Genomic DNA, 8,146 nt, shown 5'->3' with positions numbered 1-8,146 from the left:
CGCCTGATATTAGCTCCATATGAAATGACAAATTATAATTTGTTTTAATTCATATTATTTCATAGCATACCTTATTGGAGCTTTGTTACCATTGCTCTTTCTTAGAAGACAAACGTGGTGGGTAAGCTTATCATTCCCCCCAGCCCAGTCAGCTATCAACAGCATCTTGCCATTGTATTTCAATACCTTGAGAATTAAAAAAAGAGGTAGTAGTTTTAATTGCAAAGTTAATTAGAACCATTAAAAACCATTAAAATTACAAATGCTATTAATAAAACTTATTTGCATTTCATTTGGCTATTTTATTTTATTAAATGTGTATTTTGCCATATTATGGAGGAATTTCAAAGCCTGGGACATAATACAGAAGAGTAAAAGGTAAGCTACAGCACGTACTGTATGTATTGTAGAGTATATGTTGGATCACTCCATAGTGCTTGAATCGAATCTTGATTAATGAACCGTCTAGTGAGCTGACACTGACAGATATGTTAGTAGGTTCTCTCCAAAGCACACTGTAGTATATTATTTAAATTGAGCATTCTCTGTCTGTCGAAGTAATGTTATTAGAGGGACTATACTGAAAGACCTTTGTCATATTCATGGAAAAGTATCAACTCTAAAAATGGCTTAGCAAATAAAGACAGACCTACAGTATCTCTGCTTGATGTGTGCTGGGCTTTGGGTATGAACCTATAATATCAAAAGCAATCCAGGCTTGCTTTTGATCCCACATTCCCAAAATAATGTGGGAAGAAAAGAAAAGAAAATCATGCATTTTTGAGAAATATAGAAGGTAAAATGCCAGTTTTTTTGGTCTATTCTCTATGCGAGAAAACCAAAAAAACTGGCATTTTACCTTCTATATTTCTCAGAAATGCATGATTTTCTTTTCATTTCTTCCCACATTATTTTGGGAATGTTACCTAACTGCTCCACGTTTGCAGGGACAAAGGAACGGAACAAAAAACAAGAATGAAAACAGAGCCGCTGACTGTAACATGCAAAGACTTGCTAGTTAGATAATAATTACCACAATGATACAGGCTGACCTCGCAGGCTACGCTGCCCTCCGGCTCTGGCTAGTCTAATACACACTGGTGTCTCTGTAACTACACCCACCGAGGTGACATCTACTGTACAGTCTACAAGCTGGAAAACACGCACACAGACACACACACACACACACACAAACACACATATCTGCATCGCCAAGCTGAATAGATAAATAAGGGCCGCAACTGGGACATCACCTTACATCAAGGAAGGGAGGAGAGAAAAGTGGTTCCTCCTAAAGACAATCAGTGAAAGTGGCCCTGGACAAATATAGAACAGAACTGGCCTGCCTACTGTCGTTGGCCTCTGCTATCGGCCTATGAGATCAGTACGTACCCACAGATGTGAGTAAGGTGGCAGAAACAGTCACAGTGTCGGAGAACAATACACTGACCGGTTAGGATCGTGCTGGCCTGGCCTTTTCATGGTCACTCAGGCACGATGGGAGATATCCCAATATGATCCCCAATGTTCTCTGATTGGATGTCACAAACACACAATAGGATTCCAGGAAAAAGGAGGACCTGAGAGGACAGATGAATTTACATCATGCGATGTTTAGGAGACCATGAGGGTGGTTCTGGACTTGGAAAATGTAAATACAGCTAAGATATGCCGGTGCCACTAAAGGCTTCAATGGAATGGGATACGCATCCGGGTAAAGTCATTCCCAAAAAAATTAAAGGTGATGGCATCTCCCAAAATGTCTAAGTTAACATATGGAATTGTTTTAAGATCGTCATACCAAGGATCATTTAGCTATTTTATTTCGAATTTTAAGACACCTTAAGTTAAGATATCAAAACAATTATTGGATGACCATTTAATTTGGCATTACAATAACATATCCATTACATGGAACAACAGAGTCTCCCAAAAATGTTTAAGGAAGTTTGTTTTTAAGCGTCTGTCCTATATCTGAGAGACATAAGAAATATCAGGAAACGGAAATTCGGAAAGTATTTAGACCCCTCAACTTTTTCCACATTTTGTTACGTTATAGACTTAATCTAAAATGTATTAAAATAAAATTTCCTTATTCACCAAAGCTGAAATATTACATTTACGTAAGTATTCAGACCCTTTACTCAATACTTTGTTAAAGCACCATTGGCAGAGATTACAGCCTCGAGTCTCCTTGGGTATGACGCTACAGGTTTGTCACATCTGTATTTGGGGAGTTTCTCCTATTCTTCACTACAGATCCTCTCAAGCTCTGTCAGGTTGGACAGGGAGCGTTGCTGCACAGCTATTTTCAGGTCTCTCCAGAGATGTTTGATTGGGTTCAAGTCTGGACTCTGGCTGGGCCACTCAAGAACATTCAGAAACTTGTCCCGAAGCTACTCCTGCGTTGTCTTGGCTGTGAGCTTAGGGTTGTTGTCCTGTTGGAAGGTGAACCTTCGCCCCTCTCTGAGGTACTGAGCATTCTGGAGCAGGTTTTCAGTCAAGGATCTCAAGTCAAGGTGACTGAATACTTTCCGAAGGCACCGTATTTATCCCCTTATTTTAGGCACTAAACTATCTCCATATATACTTCCATCATTTTTTAAAACTGGTATCGGGACCTTCAGACAAGTCTTGTGGGCCAAACGGAGAACACCCTCATGTTCATGAGAGTCTCAGCTTTTAATATAGGGGTCATAATAGGTTGTAGGCCAAACCGTTCCGAAGCTATAGACGATTTTTGTGAGAAGACCGATTTTCGGGATGTCTCATGGTCTGACAAACACTGCTCTAGCTCTGCTACCTTTCACTGCAGATGCGGAAGGGCGATATTGGCGGATGTGGTGATTGAAACATGCAAAAAAACTAACATTCAGTTGAAATCGGAAGTTTACATACACCTTAGCCACATACATTTAAACTCAGTTTTTCACAATTCCTGACATTTAATCCTAGTAAAAATTCCCTCTTAGGTCGGTTAGGATCACCACTTTATTTTAAGAATGTGAAATGTCAGAATAATAGTAGAGAGGATGATTTATTTCAGCTTTTATTTATTTCATCTCATTCCCAGTGAGTCAGAAGTTTACATACACTCAATTAGTATTTGGTAGCATTGACACTAAATTGTTTAACTTGGGTCAAACGTTTCGGGTAGCCTTCCACAAGCTTCCCACAATAAGTTGGGTGAATTTTGGACCATTCTTCCTGACAGAGCTGGTGTAACTGAATCAGGTTTGTAGGCCTCCTTGCTCGCACACGCTTTTTCAGTTCTGCCCACACATTTTGTATGGGATTGAGGTCAGGGCTTTGTGATGGCCACTCCAATCACTTGACCTTGTTGTAATTAAGCTATTTTGCCATAACTTTGGAAGTATGCTTGGGGTCATTGTCCATTTGGAAGACCCATTTGCGACCAAGCTTTAACTTCCTGATTGATGTCTTGAGATGTTGCTTCAATAAATCCACATAATTTTCCTCCCTCATGATGCCATCTATTTTGTGAAGTGCACCAGTCCCTCCTGCAGCAAAGCACCCCCACAACATGATGCTGCCACCCCTGTGCTTCACAGTTTGGATGGTGTTCTTTCAGCTTGCAAGCCTCCCCATTTTTCCTCCAAACGTAACCATGGTCATTATGGCCAAACAGTTCTATTTTTGTTTCATCAGACCATAGGACATTTCTCCAAAAAGTACGATCTTTGTCCCCATCTGCAGTTGCAAACCATAGTCTGGCTTTTTTATGGCGGTTTTGGAGTAGTGGCTTCTTCCTTGCTGAGCGACCATTCAGGTTATGTCGATATAGGATTGTTTCACTGTGGATATAGATACTTTTGTACCTGTTTCCTCCAGCATCTTCACAAGGTCCTTTGCTGTTGTTCTGGGATTGATTTGCACTTTTCGCACCAAAGTACGTTCATCTCTAGGAGACAGAACCCGTCTCCTTCCTGGGCGGTGTGACGGCTGCGTGGTTCCATGGTGTTTATACTTGCGTACTATTGTTTGTACAGATGAACGTGGTACCTTCAGGCATTTGGAAATTGCTCCTAAGGATGACCCAGAATTGTGGAGGTCTACAATTTTTTTTCTGAGGTCTTGGCTGATTTCTTTTGATTTTCCCATGATGTCAAGCAAAGAGGCACTGAGTTTGAAGGTAGGCCTTGAAATACATCCACAGGTACACCTCCAATTGACTCAAATGTTATCAATAAGCCTATCAGAAGCTTCTAAAGCCATGACATAATTTTCTGAAATTTTCCAAGCTGTTTAAAGGCACAGTCAACTTATTGTATGTAAACTTCTGACCCACTGGAATTGTGATACAGTTCATTTTAAGTGAAATAATCTGTCTGTTAACGTTGGGAAAATGACTTGTGTCATGCACAAAGTAGATGTCCTAACCGACTTGCCAAAACTACAGTTTGTTAACAAGACATTTGTGGAGTGGTTGAAAAACGAGTTTTAATGACTCCAACCTAACACGGAACCCAAACCGGCTGCGCGCTTGCACCATCGTGCGCCATTGTGCATGAATGTATTTTGTCCACCCACACCAAACGCGATCACTTTACGCAGGTTAAAATATCAAAGCAAACTCTGAGCCAATTATATTAATTTGGAGACAGGTCAAAAAGCATTAAACAGTTATTTTACCTGAAATGCACAAGGTCCTCTACTCCGCCAATTAATCCACACATAAAACGGTCAACTGAATCGTTTCTAGTCATCTCTCCTCCTTCCAGGCTTTTTCTTCTCTTGACTTTATATTGCGATTAGCAACTTTCATAAATTAGGTGCATTACCGCCACCGACCTCATTCGTCTTTCAGTCACCCACATGGGTATAACCAATTAGGAGATGGCACGTGGGTACCTGCTTCTATAAACCAATGGGGAGATGGGAGAGGCAGGACTAGCAGCGCGATCTTCGTCACAAATAGAACTGACTTCTATTTTAGCTCTTGACAACGCAGACGCTTGATGGCGCGTGCGAGCAGTGTGGATGCAATAATTGAACAATATAGATTTCTACATTTATTTTGCAACGCATACACTGTCAGTGTATGTAAACTTCCGACTTCAACTGTATCTCTATCTTAAATAGACACGTTTTTATGGGAATGTTTGATTTATGCTAATTCAATTTCTGCGTGGGCACGACCATTGTAGGCCAAGGGTAAACTGATGAACTAGAATAAAATAAAATACAATTTAACCACAGGCCATTTTCTTCTCTAGTTCATATTGCTTTTGTAATATTAGCAAAATATCAACATGTGACTGAATGTTTGAAAATGATATATGATCATTAGAATTATGCATTAATCAATTGATCAGCTTCTCACATAAGCTTTTATCAAGAGGTCAGTGGTTAAAAATATATATCTTTATGATTCTGGGGGTCAATAACGTTGTATCAAGCCATAGAAATGTGATAAGCATCATGAGTTGGCCTTTTGTCAATCAAGACACGAGGAGCGCGCATGGCAAGGACAACTTGGTAGGGCTAAGCATGAATAGTAATTGAAAATGGTAAAAAAACATCTCCTATGGCATCTCCATTAAAGTGAGATGAGAAAGATATGGTTAATATAGCAATTATGTAATCCATTTTAGTCCGATTAATATTGTAAGGCAAAATATTGCGGTTGCGCTACATTGCGATGTTGACGCATTGTTCATTTTTATACACTTAGAACCTATAGCATTATTTATTCAAATCGACATGAACATGACATGATCGCTGATAGTACATTTGTTGAAAGTAACGAGCATTACAAAACAGAAACATGGAGATAAGACAGATATTGTGCACTTTTCGCCAGCTGTTACTTCTGTCCCAAAGAGGTGTTACTCCCACCCCGCAGGCAGGTACAAAAGTAACATTATGGGACTTCTGTTCTCTGTCTAATGATACTGAACAACAAAATGTACGCAACATACAACAATTTCAACGATTTTACTGAATTACAGTTCATAAAAGGAAATCAGTCAATTGAAATGAATTCATTAGGCCCTATTCTATGGATTTCACATGACTGGGCAGGGACGCAGCCAAGGATGGGCCTGGGAATGCATAGACCCACCCAATTGGGAGCCAGGCCAATTAGAATTCGTTTTTGCACACAAAAGGGCTTTATTACATACAGAAATACTCCTCAGTTTCATCAGCTGTCCAGGTGGCTGGTCTCAGACGATCCTGCAGGTGAAGAAGCCGAATGTGGATGTCCTGGGCTGGTGTGGTTACACATGGTCTGCGGTTGTGAGGCCGGTTGGACGTACTGAGAAATTCTCTTAAAACGATGTTGGAGGAGGCTTATGGTGGAGAAATTAACGTTAAATTCTCTGGCAGCAACTCTGGTGGACATTCCTGCAGTCAGCATGCCAATCAGTGGAGGCTTCCCAGAGGAGGATGGGCAGGACCATCATCCTCAGTGAATTTCATAAAAATATATAATTTTAAAGATTTCAAAAGTTATCCTTTTTAGATAAAACTATACTAAATATAATCATGTCACCAAATAATTTATTTAAACACACTATTTTGCGAGGAAGGTCTACAGTATCCTCAACAGCACTATGGGTACACTATACCTAGGGTAGCACCATGGTGTAGCCAGAGGCTCATGGAAAGAGGCTCATGGTTCTCACACACTTCCATAGACTTACACAGTCATTATGACAACTTCCGTAGGACTTCCTCCAACCTGTCAGAGGTCTTTTCAACATATTGTCCACCCAATCAAAGGGTCAGAGAATGAATCTAGTACTGAAAGGATAAGCTATAACTAGCTAGCACTGCAGTGCATAAATGTGATGAGTAGTTAACTCAAAGAGAGAGAAAGACAATATTTGAAAAATTTTGAACAAATTAATTTCTTCTAAAATGAAGGAGAAGCAAGAGAGACATAGAGAGAGCGAGAGATTGTCACATGTCACTTTCAGCTTCACTTATTTAGCTAAAAAATGCAGCTTCCTAGGTTAGCCTACTCAAACACCCTGCTCAAACAGAGGGATGCTATGTTAACTAGCTGGCTATGACTATCCAACACAACAATTGAACTCTTCCAAGTAAAGGTAAGCTTTTACAAATGTTTTGCCACCGGGGCCCGCCTGTGTAACTGCTTACTGACTGTACACTGTAAAGTTACTGCATGATTGTAGCGGGTTTACTAATGAGTTAGTTGTATTAGCTATGTTGAATATGATGTTACTTTAGCAAATATGGTGACAACGATGTAGGCTATGGCTAGCGGTTATGATATGGTTTGGCTTGGAAAGGTTTTTTAGCCAGATCATATACAGCTGATGTGTTTTTAGCATTGAAGTCCACAAGCGAAGGGACAAGGTGAGAGGAGGAGAGTGCATAGATGCAAGAAAGAATACAACATGGCTACTATGAAAGTGAACTGTGTTTATGCGTGATCAAGAGTCAAATCAAATCAAATTGTTTTTGTCACATGCGCCGAATACAACAGGTGTAGACCTTACCGTGAAATGCTTACTTACAAGCCTTAACCAACAATGCAGTTCAAGAAATAGAGTTAAGAAATGATTTGCTAAATCATCTAAAGTAAAAAAAATAAAAAATAACACAAGAAAATTACATAACAATAATGAGGCTATATACAGGGGGTACCGGTATCAGGTCAATGTGGGAGGTACAGGTTATTCGAGGTAATTTTTTAAGTGCCTATGCATAGATAATAAACAGTGAGTACAAGCAGTGTAAAAACAAAGGGGGATGTAAATAGTTGGGGTGGCCATTGATTAATTGTTCAGCCGTCTTATGGCTTGTGCGTAGAAGTTGTTAAGGAGCCTTTTGGTTCTAGACTTGGCACGCGGTAGCAGAGAGAACAGTCTATGACTTGGGTGACTGGGTGAATGGAGTCTTTGACCATTTTTGGGGCCTTCCTCTGAGTGTATTCATTCTGCCAATTCTGTTGAAAAATGTTACTTAAACTGAAGTTAAAGGAACAAAACGGGGATGAACATACCTGAATTTATAGAAACTCTTCTTTGCGACTGTTGTACTAATGATTACACACTATCTCAGCTAGATGTATGCAAGACGGTGCAAGGTCGTACTGAATGTGTCACTGTCTGTCACCTCAAATATTTCTCTCAACCTGGGTGCACCTACGTTG

The sequence above is a fragment of the Salvelinus alpinus genome, chromosome 10 (assembly GCF_045679555.1).
Source record: "Salvelinus alpinus chromosome 10, SLU_Salpinus.1, whole genome shotgun sequence".
Taxonomy (NCBI): domain Eukaryota; kingdom Metazoa; phylum Chordata; class Actinopteri; order Salmoniformes; family Salmonidae; genus Salvelinus; species Salvelinus alpinus.
The sequence above is the reverse complement of the archived record's forward strand: the minus strand, read 5'-3'. Positions refer to the sequence as shown.